The sequence below is a fragment of the Xenopus tropicalis genome, chromosome 1, assembly GCF_000004195.4.
Source record: "Xenopus tropicalis strain Nigerian chromosome 1, UCB_Xtro_10.0, whole genome shotgun sequence".
Lineage (NCBI taxonomy): Eukaryota > Metazoa > Chordata > Amphibia > Anura > Pipidae > Xenopus > Xenopus tropicalis.
The window spans coordinates 91310667-91329359 of NC_030677.2; the positions used below are offsets into that span (position 1 = coordinate 91310667).

General features: G+C 41.8%; 1 protein-coding gene across 6 annotated transcripts in view; it reads left to right on the top strand.

Annotated features, from left to right (window-relative positions):
• kdm4b (lysine (K)-specific demethylase 4B) overlaps positions 1–18693 on the top strand; it is a 311868-nt gene that overhangs the window by 282824 nt on the left and 10351 nt on the right. The window contains exon 23 of one of the 6 annotated variants that reach the window (XR_004221360.1): positions 14672–14734. The gene's annotated coding sequence lies outside the window, so the exon portion shown is untranslated. 6 annotated transcript variants of the gene reach the window in all.

The window sequence follows — 18693 nt, forward strand, 5'->3', positions numbered from 1 at the left end:
AGAGTTGATGGGAAGATGGATGGAGCCAAATACAGGGCAATCTAGGAAGAAAACCTCTTGGAGTCTGCAAGAGACTGGGGCGGAGGTTCAACTTCCAGCAGGACAACGACCCTAAACATAAAGCCAGGGCAACAATTGAATGGTTTAAAACAAAACATATCCATGTGTTAGAATGGCCCAGTCAAAGTCCAGATCTAAATCCAATCAAGAATCTGTGGCAAGATCTGAAAACTGCTGTTCACAAACGCTGTCCATCTAATCTGACTGAGCTGGAGCTGTTTTGCAAAGAAGAATGGGCAAGGATTTCAGTCTCTAGATGTGCAAAGCTGGTAGAGACATATCCTAAAAGACTGGCAGCTGTAATTGCAGCAAAAGGTGGTTCTACAAAGTATTGACTCAGGGGGCTGAATAATTACGCACACCCCACTTTGCAGTTATTTATTTGTAAAAAATGTTTGGAATCATGTATGATTTTCGTTCCACTTCTCACGTGTACACCACTTTGTACTGGTCTTTCACGTGGAATTCCAATAAAATTGATTCATGTTTGTGGCTGTAATGTGACAAAATGTGGAAAAGTTCAAGGGGGCCGAATACTTTTGCAAGCCACTGTATAAGTGCTGTGAATGTGTTGAACCCCTCAACCCCCCAAAAATGCATGTGTGTGTGTGTAAGTATAAGTGTGTATTAGTGTAATGTAATGTAATAAAAGTGTGTGATTGTGTGTTTTTGTGTGTATTTGTCACTTACCTGGCAGAAGAATCTGGGTAGACACAGCAGAGGCAGCTGCACACAACGATCTGTGTGTAGGCGTGTCAGGAAGCAGGGGATGCAGAGGGGGAAGCTGCAGAAGGCAGAGGCACTGCAAGGGAAAGCCTCATGGACTCCAGGTATTTCCCATGGGGCCCCCGGGCGATCGCGCCCCAGGGGCCACTCGTTCCCCCCTTGTGCTCATTGCCTAGGGGCTGGGGAACGAGTGGGGAGTGAAGGAGCGGCTTAAAAAGCCGCTTCTCCACTCCCAAATCCGGAAGTGCAGCAGGACGTAGAATCTACGTCCTGTGGCAATTAGGTACTTTGGTACCCAGGACGTAGATTCAACGTCCTGTGGCACTAAAAAGGTTAAACATTAGTTCAATTACTGGGACTTGTGCTGATTAATTGTTAAATATTTATGGGTTTTCTTGCACAAAACTAGCTAAAATCTGAAATTGAAACTAATGTCTCAGTCTACTTTGCTTAGTTCAGAAAAGCTTTGATTTTTGGTAATTAAGAGTAGAAAGACATGGTTACCCATTTTGATTTGGCAGAATATATACATTTCAAAAATATCTGATTTTCTAGGGCACACCTACTGTTCCAGGATTTTATTTTGCTCTTAAAATCATATATCTAAAAAACCATTTTGGATGCTTCAATTTCCACGTAAAAAATAAATTTGGATATTTGTTCATTTTTAAAAGGCAGCCAATTCTAATGCTTAATGAAACCCTTGGGGATTTCTACCGGAACCTAGTAATTCAAAATTCTTCTATTTTGAAAACCCTTTTGCACCATCCGTCTTTAATATTGAATTCCCAACTGTTTCCAACCCTTGAAACTGCAAACATTTTAAATTGCATGCATGATGAAAGAAGTGGAATTGTAGATGGGTGACTGTTTTTTTCTCTTTTTATTAATACCAGAATATTACTAATACCATAAACATACTCTATAGTTCTATCTATAAGTGATCTATTCATCTTCGCCACATACTGATAACCACAACTACAACTGGCTACGTAAATTAATTTTTTTTGTGTTAACGGTTATCACATTTGCGCAGTCACCGCCACCTTTTGGGTGCATACTTTTTGTTACATATTACATTAACAGGACTACTCATTAAACATTCCTCTTCCAAATACATTTCTAAATCTAAAACCACTCTAGAAGATGGAGGAAGTGAATTTTAAATTAAATTCTGAGGGAAATTACCTAATTCTACATCACATTCCCACCAAATCATTAAAATATTGTTGATATGTCAACACCAAAAAAATGCCTGTGTACAATGATTATGTATAGATACATTTTCCCAATGGTCCATATACAAATAAGAAAAACTTGGGACAAATTAACTATCCATTGCTGTCCGCACTTCCAGATTATAATAGGTGCCTTCAATTACAAAGTAGGTATGGGACAAAATGAATCTAATCACTTCCAACAGAAACCACTTTAAATCTGAGGAATATCCTTGCATCTAAAAATAACTAAACTGCTTTTACCCCCTTACTGTGTGGATCACAGTGTACAGAGATTGAATATCTAAACAAACCAGAATCATTTCTGGTTCCCAGACTATTCTTTTTAACACATTTATCACTGCAGTACTATCTAAAATATTATAGATATGATGACTAAAACAAAGGATGAATGATGATTGTCTTAAAAAGAGAGGGGTGATGTCAGTGATTTGATATCAGTAATGATTTGTCTCTGAGGTGTAGCTAGGAATGAGCTATCCTCTTCCTCTTGTCTTCTTTCTTTGCGATCCTGGGGCCAATGCATGCGCAGTAGAGTGAAAAAGACGGCTTTTTTCTTTTAAAAAACAGTTCTGCCTTTCACTCTACTGCACATGTGCAAGCAGCGAAGACAGAAGAAGGAAGAGGATTGCTCATTCTCAGCTACCCCAAGCTAGTGCAGTTTTCTCCTAACGGGAGCACCAGCCCAGGGTATAAGGTAGACAACAACACAAGATCCTCTGCACTCACCCATTTTCAATATATATTAAGACATTCTGTGCATTAAGCTACCAAGAAATGCCTCATCATGAAAAGCAATTAAATTGGTCTGACATGACCTGTCCTTCATAAAGCCATGCTGATTACTGCTCATTATGCCATTCTCCAGTACATAATTTTGTATGTGATCCCTTAACAAGCCTTCAAATAACTTGCCCACCACGGATGTCAAACTTACAGGCCTATAATTGCCAGGCTGAGATCTTACTCCCTTTTTAAAAACAGGAATGACATTAGCCTTCTTCCAATCCCTAGGTACCATACCTGATGAAAGTGAGTCTCAGAATATCAGAAACAAGGGCCACTGTAAATCTGCCCCTATCTCTCTTAGTACCCGAAGGTGTATTTCATCTGGCCCAGGTGCCTTGTCTACATTTATCTTACACTGACTTATGTGATTCATTAAGAATTCTACTGCTTCAATATACATTTAGTAAAGTTTTACCTGCAATTTCTTGCTTTCAAGGTTAAAACCCCCATATGGTTGCCCTTTTTTTCACCTGACTGTAGCTGGGAAGGGTGGGAGCTACAACATGGTGCTGGCCACTGCTCAGAATGTCTGAGCCTAATGGTTTAAAATTTAGTGGTTGAGGACAACTTTCCCCTTTTTTGCTATAAACACATATAATATATGAATTTAATAATGAATTTAATTTAACATATAAAATATTAATCCATAAATATATAAACATGGATGGTAAGTTAACTCTTTCCCCCTGAAAATTTTGCTCGAATATACTTGTTTTTTTTTTGCACTATTTTTTTTTTTTACTTTTGTCATTGTTTTGTTCATTTCTAGTTAGTTACAGTGGAGCCAATATTGTGTATCAGTGCTAGTGTTATAGTGCCTGGGCCTGAATATCTGCCGTCTGTACCCACTGCATACAGTATAATGTGCTGGTTTTGTAAATACAGACTGCATCTCGCTGTATATAATGTTCCTGGGGTGTCAGTACTCACTGCCTCTCTCTATTAAACTAACTTATACACATCTATAGGGGTGGGTCACATTTAAGTTAACTTTTAGTATGTTATAGAATTGCATATTCCTAGCAACATTGCAATTGGTCTTCCTAATTAATTTTTCCTATTTAATTTTATGGTTCTTGAATAATTTGCCTTTCTCTTCTGCCTCTTTCCAGTTTTCAAATGGGGGTCACTGACCCCGGCAGCCAAAAAGTATTGCTCTGCGAGGCTACAGTTTTATTATTGTCATTTTTTTATTCCTTATTTTTCCATGCAGGCCCCTTAACTATTTATATTCCCATCTCTTGTTTAAACCACTACCTGGTTGCTAGGGTAAATAAGACTGGGCTTCGCTGCCCAGATTGCCAGTTTGTCAAGATCCTGCTGCAAGGATGCCACATCCTGGATAGAATTGACTGGTCTGCAGAGGTTTGTGTCATCTGCAAACACTGATACATTGCTTATAATACCCTCCCCTAAGTCATTTATGAACAAGTTAAACAAAAGTGGGCCCAATACATAACCCTGAGGGAACCTTACTCCAAGCAGAGAATGTACCATTAACAACCACCCTCTGTACCCGATCCTGTAGCCAGTTCTCTATCCATGTGCAAACGACTTCACTAAGACCAATAGACCTTAGTTTAGAAAGCAGTCGTTTGTGGGGAACAGTATCAAATGCTTTGGCAAAATCCAAATAGATTATATCTACTGCATCCCCACCGTCCAGCTTCTTACTTACCTCATCATAAAAAGCAATTAAATTGGTCTGACATGACCTGTCCTTCATAAAGCCATGCTGATTACTGCTCATTATGCCATTCTCCAGTACATAATTTTGTATGTGATCCCTTAACAAGCCTTCAAATAACTTGCCCACCACGGATGTCAAACTTACAGGCCTATAATGCCAGGCTGAGATCTTACTCCCTTTTTAAAAACAGGAATGACATTAGCCTTCTTCCAATCCCTAGGTACCATACCTGATGAAAGTGAGTCTCAGAATATCAGAAACAAGGGCCACTGTAAATCTGCCCCTATCTCTCTTAGTACCCGAGGGTGTATTTCATCTGGCCCAGGTGCCTTGTCTACATTTATCTTGTGTAACCCTTTAAGCACCATATCCTGTGTCAACCACTGCGTAGTTGGAGCTGAGGCAACAGTGCAGCTACTGGGTGGGACTTGGCACTCTGGCTCCTCTACTGTATACACAGAAGAAAAGAACTGGTTTAGCACATCTGCCTTTTCTGTATCCGCTGTATCCATATTGTTACTATAACTATTGAGGGGCCACACCCTCAACCTGTATCTTTTTACTATTAATATACTTAAAAACTTTTTGGGGTTAGTTTTGGCCTCTGCCGCAATGCGCTCCTCATTTTCTATCTTAGCCTTCCGGAGTGCTGTTTTACAACACTTGTTATAGTGTTTATATTCATTAAACGCAGCTACTGTCCCCTCTGACTTATATTTCTTAAAAGCTTTCCTTTTTTTCCCTATTAACTTCTTTTCAGAGTTAAGCCACATAGGGTGATTCTTAACACTTCTACCTTTTCTTATTAATGGAGTAAATTGAGAACAATGTCTACATCATATTAAAAGTTAATTTAAAGGTGAACTACCCCTTTAATCTAACTGATCACAAACACAAATGGATGAAGAACCCCTCACAGAAGTGCATGTATGGATACTTTTTCATCCTAAGCATTTTAGGGTAAAAAAAGCTTTCCCACCCGCACTTTTGCGCAGTATCCCTGGAAGTCAGTGGGAACTGCAAGAGGAAGTTTGGAGGTTAATTTTTTACACCAGCAGCGAATCCACATTAACTTTAGATCAGTCTATGTATGGCCCATCTTTAGCCTCCCCAAACAAAACATTCACCCTCCGCCTATGATCGTAGTTTGCCTTTGCAGTGTGTCTCATAGGCATAAGCACTAGGCCAAGAACATCAGGCCAAACAAGCATTGTCTATGCACTCGTATCTTTAATGGCACCAATTAACCCTTAGAGGAGACCATACGTGGATTTTCAATATTGCTAGGAGACCTGCTTGGCACTTAAAAAAACAAAAACTCACTCTGTTTCTGCAGTTCTGTTGCAATCAGCTGTGCTCTGATTGGATCTTCTTGTAGCTTCTCCAGTCAGAACACAGCTCTCTTGACAGACAGTAGAATCGACCAACAAGGCACGGCTGTGGCCAGGGCTCGGGAGACATATAGAAAAAAAAACACTGATTTTGTAGGCAATTATAAATACTGTATATACTCGAGTATAAGCCGATCCGAATATAAGCCGAGGTACCTAATTTTATCTAAGAAAACTGGATAAACTTATTGACTCGAGTATAAGCCTAGGGTGGGAAATGCAGCCGCTACCGCTAAGTTTTAATAATCAAAATAAATACCAATAAAATTACATTAATTGAGGCATCAGTGGGGTATATGTTTTTCAATATTTATTTCAAAGAAAAACAGTAAACTTGCTCTGTAAGCGGAGAAGAGGGTCAACAAAAACAATATGAGTACTACCCCACGCTCATTGCACATTGGCAAACTGGTAGCAGACCCGGTCCCAGAGGGGAAATAAGTATTGCTAGTGGGAGCCTAGGCCAGGGCACTGGAGGGTCTGGTTGCAGGTGGCCTAATTTACACTCAAAGGAGAGAGGGTGCAAGTCTAGAGGGACCCATGGCACCTGACTTGAGTATAAGCCGAGGGTGACTTTTTCAGCACATTTTGGGTTCTGAAAAACTAGGCTTATACTCGAGTATATACAGTAATAAATGATGCCGGTTTCACTTTAGTCTAAAAATGTATACTCTTTGGAAAAATGGCCCCTATATTGGAGCTCCCTATAGATCCTCTCAGGTCCTTGTTCATGTTTCAAATGAGGGGTGGGCGTGTCCTAACGGTCCCTGCCAGAAGAGTAGGAGGGAAATAGGGTCAAAGCCCTGCAGTCACACAAGCAAAGACAGGCATCAGTTTCCTATCAGGTTAGCCTAGCGTCTAATTGGTTTCTTTTCTACAGTGCAGTGTGCTGAGTGCCACTGGGTCCCCCACAGCATGGAAAAAAGGCAGCTTAAAGTGGAACAGTTGTGGGGGGACTAGTTGTATTTATGGAGAAATTTTTAATAAATCATCCCAAAACATTACTTTTAGAGCACTTTCCTTCTATTTTTAGATGAATAAAATTCATTGGCTCACTATTATTTTTACAATATGTCCCCTTTAGAAACAAGAAATCCTGTGTTTCTTTTGATAGAGGAATCAGTGCAGCATTACTGTAAGTGCTTATGGCTGTATGTACATAGACCTTTCTGATAAAGCTTACTTAGTTTTTAACTTTCTTTCTCCCTTAATGGTGAGAAACTTACCCCTGTGAATGAGGAATGACAGAAAGATATTTAAGCTACTAGTCATCACGCAGCTCCTGTGTTATAACATTAGAGACTTAAGTGGCATAGATTGGCAAAACAATACATACACATCAATCTATTTATATTAAACAACATTAGACTTTAGAATTACAAAATGTAAAAAGCATTGTATATCAAAGCAATCACTGTATCACAACTCTAGATACAGATGGAGCGCTGAGTTTCCCAAAACTTAACTAGTTACAAACAGGATAGCCTGTGTTATCTTGTGTTATCTCGTGCCATCTCCCTGCTGTGTCAGGGGAAAAAAAGCCTTCTTAGGCTGTTATTCTGTTTTCAGACAGCAGGTGGTGCCTGGAAAGTAACGTGAATGTGCACAGTAGGGGGTGCTAAGAGTGATTAAGATGACCCCCTGGTAAAAGCAAATAGAACACTAGTCTCTGCTGTGGGTAATTATACACTGGGCTGTTTCTGGGCAAATCCAGTTGGTACAACATATATCAGGCGTGTAATCATATATTTTTAATACTATAGTTCGGCATTTTTCCCTCCTCTCTTCGCACATTATGCAATTTTGTTTTCCTCAATAGTTTAACTATTAGAGCTCCTAGATCCCTGCAAAAAATGGGCCCAGACAATAAAAAAGTTCAAGTAAATATTAGGACAGTCAGCTCTCAGGAGGGACTGAAATTGGTCAGATATCAGTGCTGCACATGGCAACAAACCAGCCTAACCCATACCTCCCAACATTTGAAAAGCAGAAGGAGGGACAAAAATATCTTTTTAGACCACGCCCACTTTATGGCCATGCCCATATTGTGGCCCTAAGGATTTCATTATGCACTGCGGCACCTGTATATTATGACAGACTCATGACAGACATTGGTAGCGAGGGCCCCCTAAAACATTGGCAGCCAGGTGTTATGTTTTGCATTCGTGCCAGAGCAGGGACCCCCTAAAACATTGCTGGTCCTCCCCCAGTGTCCCCATACTATGGGCCGCTCCCCACTGTAGCATCCTCCCCAACATCCTTCAGCTCCACCCAACATCCTCCAGCTCCCCCCAGCGTCCTCCCAACATAGTAACATAGTAAGTTGGGTTGAAAAAAGACATACGTCCATCAAGTTCAACCATAATGCCTATATATAACCTGCCTAACTACTAGTTGATCCAGAGGAAGGCAAAAAATCCCATCTGAAGCCTCTCTAATTTGCCGCAGAGGGGAAAAAATTCCTTCCTGACTCCAAGATGGCAATCGGACCAGTCCCTGGATCAACTAGTACTAAGAGCTATCTCCCATAACCCTGTATTCCCTCACTTGCTAAGAATCCATCCAGCCCCTTCTTAAAGTTATATAATGTATCAGCCAGCACGACTGATTCGGGGAGGGAATTCCAGAACTTCACAGCTCCAACATCCTCCAGCATCCACCCAACATCCTCCAGCTCCCCTCAGCATCCACCCAACATCCTCCAGCTCCCCCCCGCATCCACCCAACATCCTCCAGCTCCACCGAGCATCCTCCCAACATCCTCCAGCTCCACCCAGCATCCTCCCAACATCCTCCAGCTCCCCCCAGCATCCACCCAACATCCTCCAGCTCCACCCAGCGTCCTCCCCAACATCCTCCAGCTCCCCCAGCATATCCACCCAACATCCTCCAGCTTCCCCCCAGCATCCTCCCAACATCCTCCAGCTCCCCCCAGCATCCTCCCAACATCCTCCAGCCCCCCCAGCATCCACCCAACATCCTCCAGCTCCCCCCAGTGTCCTCCCCAACATCCTTCAGCTGCCCCATACCTTCCTCCAGCTCCTCCCAGCGTCCTCCCCAACATCCTTTAGCTCCCCCAGCATCCTCCCAACATCCTCCAGCTCCCCCCAGTGTCCTCCCCAACATCCTTCAGCTGCCCCTTACATTCCTCCAGCTCCTCCCAGCGTCCTCCCCAACACCCTTCAGCGCCCCCCAGCATCCTCCCAACATCCTCCAGCTCCCCCAGCGCTTCCCCAACATCCTCCAGCTGCCCTTACCTTCCTCCAGCTTCCTCCCAGCGTCCTCCAGCTGCCCCTTACCTTCCTCCAGTGTCCTCCCCAGTATCCCCCTGCTTTCTGCGGCTCCCCCTGCTCCTACCACCAGCAGCCTGCTTCCTCCGGCTGTGCCCCCCGGCTCTTCTTCTCCTCCTCGTGACGTCACACGCACGTCTCTCGGGAGCACCGCAGCTTCTGCACTGTGAATGCATAAATGTTAGAACTGAACTGAGAGGCGCAGAAGCTGTGGTGCTAACAAGAGACATGAGTATGACATCACGGTAGCAGAGAACTTTAGAAAGCAGGACAGATCCGCGGCTATCCGGGACTGCGGGCAGGGTGGCAAAATCGTTACATAAAACAGTGTAAAGTACACGTACTGTTTTATTATTACCCCCAATAAGGGGGAATTATATCTTAGTTGGGATCAAGTACAGGTACTGTTTTATTATTACAGAGAAAATGGAATCATTTAAACATTAAATAAACCCAATAAACAATAAAACCCCCAATAAGGGGTAATTATATCTCAGTTGGGATCAAGTACAGGTACTGTTTTATTATTACAGAGAAAAGGGAACTGTTTAACTATTAAATAAACCCAGTAGGACTGTTCTGCCCCCAATAAGGGGTAATTATATCTTAGTTGGGATCAAGTACAGGTAATGTTTTATTATTACTAAGAAAAGGGTAATTATTTTGACAAATTTAAATTATCTGATTAAAATAGAGTCTATGGGAGATGGTCTCTGGATAACTGAAATAGTCCCATGGGTCTGACATGGAGTCAAATTACAGTGCGGGTGTTGGGAAGGAGTTTTCTGGTCATTTTGTTTCACCATTCAATTGTAAATTTGCTTATCACTCCTGATTCAGCTGGGACTGCACCTTAAATCCCAGCATTCTCAGTGGTCCCTTTGTCATTTGCCAGAATCCACAGATTGCCAGTCTGGGCCTTCTAAGGGTTATAACACACATACTGAATACACAAAGAAAGTGAAATGAGACATAATTTTCAGAAATCCTCACTGGCCATTACTGATTATCAAGAACATTTTCTAATTGAGCCAGTATTGTTAGTGAAGCACCACAGGGGGTCTGTCCTTGGTACTTTGATTTTTAACCTGTTTATTATTGACCTGGAGGTAGATATACAAAGAACTGTTTCTGCTGATAATACTAAATTGTGCAAAACTATAAGTTTGATGCAGGATGCTGCCACTTTGCAGAGCTTTTCAGCAAATATGGGAAACTGGGCCGCGAAAAGGAAAATGAGGTTCAATGTTGAAAAGTGCAAAATTATGCTCTTTGGTAGAAATAATAAATGCAATAAAGTGCTGTCTTGCATATGAAAAGGGCACTTATATAATGAAAACATAATTTTGCCTCTTTATAGGTCTCTTTTAATGCGTCACCTTGAGTATGCAGTGCACTTTTGGGCTCCAGTCCTTTAGAAGGATATTAATGAGCTGGAGACAGTGCAGAGGTGTGCAACTAAACTGGTAAAGGGGATGGAAGACTTAACTCCAACCGTGACAGTTTAACCTCATAGTTTATTTTCACTGGAAAAACGGCATTTGCGAGGGGACATGACAAGTACATTAGAGGGGATTATAGGCAGATAGGGGATCAGCGCACCAGAGGACACCCCTTTAGATTAGAGGAATAGAGCTTTCATTTAAAGCAGCGTAGAAGGTTTTTCACGGTGAGGGCAGTGAGGTTGTGGATGTTGTTAATGCCTTTAAGAGGGGCTTGGATGATTTCTTGAACAAGCATAATATCCAAGGCTATTGTGATGCTTAAATCTACACTTCGTATTGATGATGGTTGATATGCTCTTCTCATACACCCCTTTAATCTGCAGGTAAGTAAATTGGTGGGTCTTGTAGCACCATTCTTCCTCCATACCACATAGTGGTGTAGAAGCAGTTAGTGTGTATCCACTATTGTAGTACAGGTATGGGATCCCTTATCCGGAAACCCGTTATCCAGAAAGTTACGGAAAGACCATCTCCCATAGATTCCATTGTAAGAGAATAATTCTTATTTTAAAAAATTATTTCCTCTTTTTCTGTAATAATAAAACCGTAACTACTCAAAAAAATAAAGGGAACACTTAAACAACACAATGTAACTCCAAGTCAATCACACTTCTGTGAAATCAAACTGTCCACTTAGGTAGCAACACTGATTGACAATCAATTTCACATGCTGTTGTGCAAATGGAATAGATAACAGGTAGAAATTATAGGCAATTAGCAAGACATCCACAACAAAGGATTGGTTCTGCAGGTGGTGACCACAGACCACTTCTCAGTTGCTATGCTTTCTGGCTGATGTTTTGGTCACTTTTGAATGCTGAGGGTGCTTTCACTCTAATGGTAACATAAGACGGAGTCTACAACCCACACAAATGGCTCAGGTAGTGCAGCTCATCCAGGATGGCACATCAATGCAAGCTGTGGCAAGAAGGTTTGCTTTGTCTGTCAGCGTAGTGTCCAGATCATGGAGGCACTACCAGTAGACAGGCCAGTACATCAGTAGATGTGGAGGAGGCTGTAGGAGGGCAACAACCCAGCAGCAGGACCGCTACCTCCGCCTTTGTGCAAGGAGGAACAGGAGGAGCACTGCCAGAGCCCTGCAAAATGACCTTGGGCTTACAGCCCAACACCGTGCAGGACGTTTGGCATTTGCCAGAGAACACCAAGATTGGCAAATTTGCCACTGGAGCCCTGTGCTCTTCACAGATGAAAGCAGGTTCACACTGAGCACATGTGACTGACGTGACAGAGTCTGGAGACGCCGTGGAGAACATTCTGCTGCCTGCAACATCCTCCAGCATGACCGGTTTGGCAGTGGGTCAGTAATGGTGTGGGGTGGCATTTCTTTCGGGAGCCGCACAGCCCTCCAGAGGTAGCCTGACTGCCATTAGGTACCAAGATGAGATCCTCAGACCCCTTGTGAGACCATATACTGGTGCAGTTGGCCCTGGGTTCCTCCTAATGCAAGACAATGCTAGACCTCATGTGGCTGCAGTGTGTCAGCAGTTCCTGCAAGACAAAGGCATTGATGCTATGGACTGGCCCACCTGTTCCCCAGACCTGAATCCAATTGAGCACATCTGGGACATCATGTCTCGCTCCATCCACAGACTGTCCAGGAGTTGGTGGATGCTTTAGTCCAGGTCTGGGAGGAGATCCCTCAGGAGACCATCTGCCACATCAGGAGCATGCCCAGGCATTGTAGGGAGGTCATACAGGCACGTGGAGGTCACAAACACTACTGAGCCTCATTTTGACTTGTTTTAAGGGCATTACATCAAAGTTGGATCAACCTGTAGTGTTTTTTTCCACTTTAATTTTGAGTGCGACACCAAATCCAGACCTTCATGGGTAGATAAATTTAATTTCCATTGATAATTTTGTGTGATTATGTTGTCAGCACATTCAACTATGTGAAGAGCAAAGTATTTAATAAGAATATTTCATTCATTCAGACCTAGGATGTCTTATTTTTGTGTTCCCTTTATTTTTTTGAGCAGTGTAGTTAATCTTTATTGGAGGCAAAACAAGCCTATTGGGTTTATTCAATATATAAATGATTTTTGGCAGACTTAAATTGTGGAGATCCAAATTACGGAAAGATCCCTTATCCAGAAAATCCCAGGTCCCGAGCATTCTAGATAACAGGTCCCATACCTGTATTGTTTTCTCAGCAGCTACTAATATAATTGTGAGTTTTTTTATACTTTCTTATGCAAATATGGATTGGCAGTGGGCATAAGAGGTAAATATTGCCGATTCAGGAGACAGCGAGACATAGCTTATTAAAGTTTTTGTGGCCCAATCCCTGATCTTTATTCAGAAAGTTTTTCTGTATGGACAATCCCACAAACATTGAAACAGAAATAAAGACAAAAAGGAACACCAAGAGCCCCAATAGTGTAATATGTTTTTACAAGGAGTAATGGTAGAGTAAACAAATTAATACTCACAAGCCAGGGTTACCAATAGGCAACCACTGTATAGGCAGGTGGGGAGATTATCCTGACCCCACTCAGGAATAAGAAGTCGCTCTCTGTAGAAGGAAGAAAAATGGGGATGACACCCCTCCACTCGGGGTGGACTCGATATAATGATAAGACAAAACAGAGGCGCCAAAAGGATAAAATTAGCTAAAAACACTTAAAAACCCAATGGGTAATTCAGAGGAGGTAGTAGTGAACTTACCTCCTCCAGGCAGATACCAACAAAAGTGGTAATTTTCAATAATAGTTTATTCACAACAAATATTGCAACGCGTTTCGCAGGCTTTTCCTGCTTCATCAGGCAATGTAGAATAGGAGCAAAAAAACAACTAAAAACACAGAGACAAGCAAATTATTATAAAACAATGTTGTATACAGCTATTCGAATTATGGGAAAGTGAAGATACTGATGTGAGTGATGTATGGAGGAGTGCGGATATACGGTGAATAATAGCAGTTGGGGGGGGGGGGGGAAGGAAAAAAGAAAGTAGGGAAGGGAAGACTAACTTCCTTCCCTTCCTTTCCCCCCCCCAACTGCTATTATTCACCGTATATCCGCACTCCTAGCAACCAGATAGCTGCTGAAATACCAAATGGAGAGCTGCTAAACAAAAAAGCTAAATAACTGGAAAACCATTAAAAATAAAAGAGGACCAATTGCAAATTGTCTCAGAATATTAATGTATACATCATATTAAAAGTTCATTTAAAAGTGAACTACCCCTTTAAGCTAACGAATCACAAACACAATGGATGGAGAACCCCTCACAGAAGTGCTTATATGCATACTTTTAAAATCCTAAGCATTTTAGGTTAAGAAAAAAAGCACTCCCATCCCTGGAAGTCAGTGGGAACCACAAGAGGTAGTTGGGACGTTAAATATTTACACCAGAAGCAAGTTCACTAAGTCTCATTAGCTTAGGTCAGTCTATGTATGGCCCATATTTAGCCTCCCCAAACAAAAAAGTCCCCCTTCGCCTATGTATTCTTTTTTTCTTAACTGTTTAAGATTGTATATAGCCCCTCATCACTGCTTTTAAAGGAGAATGCAAGTCAAAATTTAAAAAGCATACCGCCCAATAGTCCTCCTATTGTTTAGTAAAAACGCCACACTTTTGGCTCACCTAATCAAATATTTACACTTCACATTTTCTATCTGTTTTCTTAATCAAGCAGCCATTTTTAAAAAAGTGATTCTCCCTTCCTTTCCCTCCTTGCTTCATACTGCACATGTGTTTCATTCCCTCCCCCCCACCCTGCTTCTGATTGGCTGGTGGGCATGTGTAGCTAAGTACAGGAGACAGGATCAAGTTACACACAGGAAGGGGAGAGAGATTTCAGTGATGTCACTGTAGTTTTCACACTGCTGTAGGCTGCCAGCACCATATCTCAGAGAAGCAAGCAGGGATCTGGGAATTTAGATCTGCAGTAAGTACTTAAAAATAATGCCTTTAGACTTACTTTTAATTTATATTAACCTTTCCTTGTCCTTTAAGGTTTGCTAAAAGAATGGTTCATCATCTTAGTGGGATTGATTATCATCCATAAAGTTCATCCAGGTAAAACGTTTTAAAGTCCCCTGAGTCTTTTCAGTTGTCATGGAGGTGCCAGTGGTAGAAGGTTTATGTAGTATATTCATGGGAATAAGTGCTCTTGAAGTAAGAAGTCTTTTCTGGAGTTGTGAACTTTGGAGTGAAAGCTAAAGTCTGGTTATTTTGGGTTTTGGGTTCTCCATGGGTCTATCAGCTCTAGGGTTTCTTTGAGTCACTTAATGCAACTCACCCCTTGTGGGCCTATGAGTGGAAGTGGGAGCCTGTCTAGTTGAGGTTGTTCTACCGCGTTGAAGTCACCTCCCAATATTAGTGAATCATTTTGTCTTTGTGAGAGCATTTCTATTAGGGAGTGAAAGAAGCATTAATTAGAAGTGTTAGAGGTACAGAGATTAACAAGTTTATTTTTCATTTGATATTATTAAATCTAGTATAATAAATCTGCCGCCTGGGTCAAGGTAAGTATTGAGAATCGTATATTGCAGGCATTTATTTCATAAAATTGGAACTCTTCGTTTACTTGTTTAGTAAGGTGGTAATATGCAAGTGTCTCCCGCTCTCCTGATAGGTTTCTGGTATAAGTCCTATATCTAATAGCGTTGTAAGTGTAGCAATACTTTTCTCCTCTTTATGGGCGTGTTGAGGCCTGCCACACTCCATGAGCAGAGTTTCAATGAGTGGGTAGATTGTGAATTGGTTTGTGTTGTGTTTTGATCAGGTGTTTAAGTAGTCATCTTATACCTGTTGGGAAGGTGGTGAGGGGACTATGGATGAGCCCTATATCCTTGAGTATGTTAGAAAATGTTAGGGGTAAGAGGGTGGGGAAAGGTAGGGTCAAGGTGATGAGGGGAGGTGTAGGGTGGCGTGGTTTTGGGTGGTTAGGAGGGTGAGATGGGGGCGGGGAATGAAAATAAGCAGTTATAGCTTGTCACTAAATTTCATCTTGTCACTGAAGTGACAAACACTTCAGGATGGTCAAAGATCAGTGATTTGGCCAGTCTTCGTAACACATAAACGAGCTGAGTAGAGAAGGGCAAATCTCAGGTCTTCCTCTGAGTTTTTTTACATATAGGTGCAAAGTCTCTTCTTTTTTGGGCCAGCGAAGGAGAAAAGTCCATGATGATTAATATGTCATAGCCATTCACTGTCAATTTCTGGTTTTTCTGTAAGATGAAAGTATAGTATAGTCTTTGTCTTGGAAGTTAGGGAACGTAGTTGGAGTAGTCCTTTTACAGATTTGTTGAGGTTGCTGCAGCATCCCCTGTTTTCTAGTCATTGATTTTGCCTAGTTAAGACTGACCTGTCTTGTTGCTGTACTGTGTTTTGAAATTGGATTACTCTATCCTCTGATAATATTGAGTTGATTTGTTATTGGAAGAGGATGAAGCAGGTCTGTCATTTGGTTGAGGCCTTTTCACTCCCGATTTGTGTCTGCCCTTTTTTGGATGTGTGGTTGTTCTAGGAATTTATCCATAGGGCATAGGGAGGATATTTCTTCCTTCGGTTACTTCTTTTGTGGTTTAGTGTAAGAGGGCTGATGTTCTAGAGAGAGTCCAGTGACAAAGATTAGGCCCACTAATCTCTGATTAGTTGGCTTAAAGTACAGCCTCACAGAAAGGAAATAAAAAGGGTGAAGGGTTGGGAGTCAGTGGGAGGTCTCCATTTACAGAAGCTGTGGCAGCTATTTTTAATTTGGTTTGCTCTGTTTTGGTGCTGTGTGGGAAGCAGCATATAGTTCTGAGAACTGTCTCAGCTGTTATTTGTCGCTGATGGTCAATAGCACCTTGTGGCCTGTTGTTATTAAATTTATAGGATGCAAGGTGTGGAGCTCAAGTTGTCCTTCTGCTGGACCATTATGATGCATGCTGTAGTGTCAAGATTACCATAGGAGGGTTTTGCTGTTAGCCTTATATAGAATGGGATAACACACACGGTTTCCCAGTATAGCACGGTCTCTTATTTGCTGGTTGGGTAGTAAGTCACTGACCACAAGTTCTGTTATAGTGGTTATAGGTGTGCCAAACTTTTTTCCTGATGTTGTGAAACACCACCTGTAGTTTTACCGCATTGCCTAGTATGGCTATATAGAGAGCAGTGTCGTTGATATGTGGTAGCTGACCTGACCTTTAGATTGTGATAGTTAAGGTTGTACACCAGACTATCCTTTACTGTGTGGTCATTCACTACCAATCATTCAGAGAACAGTTCTCTGAGCTCCTCTTAGTGAAAACATTAGCTGAAAATGTAAAGCTCTGGGTATTGCTTAATTTATGTATTACTATTTGTGTTCTTGTGCGGGGTGCTTAGTACTCAGTGCGGCTTATTATGAGCGATGACGCTGTGATGTTGTGGTACTTTTGCATTCGTAAGTGTAGTAGCACAGTTAAACTGGATTGGGTTGTATGAGCTCCCTTTTTTGTGCAGACAAGCTGACCCACATGGCATGGTGGCTCATTCTATTTAGGGTTTTGCTGGTACTCTGTATTAATATAGGCCCTGGTCGATGGTTATGGCTGCATCATTAACTTCCCTAGCAGGGAGTTCCCAGTGGCTAGTTCCCTCTACAGTGTGCTTGGTGTCTCTGGTGTTCCTGGTCGCAGTGTAGGGTGGAGGAATATGTCCGTGTGGCCAGAGTGTGGTTGGGTGCGTGGGTGTTGTAGCTCATTGACTAGCTTGGGGTATTTGGTACTCACTGTGGCTTTTCTTTGCCTTAAGTCTATTAAATACTGGAAACAGTTTAGTTTTAAAGATACAGAAGAGGTAAATGTATTTTATCAGGTCTTTTCTTCAGTGTATAGCATAGAGCAGTGCTGTCCAACTGGTGGCCCGCAACCCCCCTCTGTGTGGCTCCCCACCTGTCTGACTGCTATGATGGTTTACCTTTGTTTAAGATTTAAATGGTATCAGTACTGCGATTAATTGGCCCCCTGTATGGTTCTCACCTCAGATTCAGGCTGTAATTCAACCGTATTGTTGAAAAATGTAACCCCCTGTGTTGTTCACACCTTTTAATTTCTGCATTGTTCACCCCCTGCATTGTTCACACCTCAGGCTCAGACTGTAATCACTTTGCACCCTCTTATGCCAACCTCTTCATGGGCTGGTTTGAGTGGCTCTACATCTTTGGAGATTATAATCCTTTTCGTTCACATCTTTTTTCATTTTTTCGCTATATTGACGACTGTATTGGAATTTGGGATGGGGATGAGGCTACTTTGTCACAATTCGTTAGTTACTGTAATGCTCAAGTAAGGGGTTTTTCCTTCACCCATGAGACAAATATTTCTACTATTTCTTTTTTAGATAAAGTAAAGGTATATTTTTCTGTTCACAAAGGGGAGATACAGTGTGATCTATTTAGGAAGTCTATTACTCGTAACACATTATTGCATGCAGATAGTGTCCACCCAGCCAGCTGTTTGCGGAGTATCCCGGTTGGGCAGTTCCTCCGCTTGCGTAGCATCTGCACCACCTGGGATGCCTTCCAACAGCAGGCTATGGCTTTATGGGATCGTTTCCTGGAGAGAGGGTACACTTTGGGCGTAATTAGGACAGCATATGAGAGGGCTGTGACCAGTGATAGAAATGCTCTTCTAAGACCTAAAAGGAAAGCCACACTGAATGTGTGTAATAAAGATAGTTTCAAAACTAGATTTTCTATGGTTTACAATAAAGACTCACGCTTGATTCGTAAAAGTATATCCAAATATTGGGATCTTTTTTTACAAGACCCGGTTTGTATATAGAAAAGGAAGAGATGTTGCTTCTTGGCTCTCCCCGAGTCTGTATACTTCTAAAAAGAAGACTACACCGTGGCTAAAATAAGTTGGTAATTACCGTTGTGGAAGAAAGAGATGTAAGGCATGTCAGCATCTTAAAATTTCAAAATATTTTACGAGTACTAATTCGGATAGAGAGTTTAAAATTAAACAATACTTCAATTGTTTGTCTAAGGAGGTGATATACTT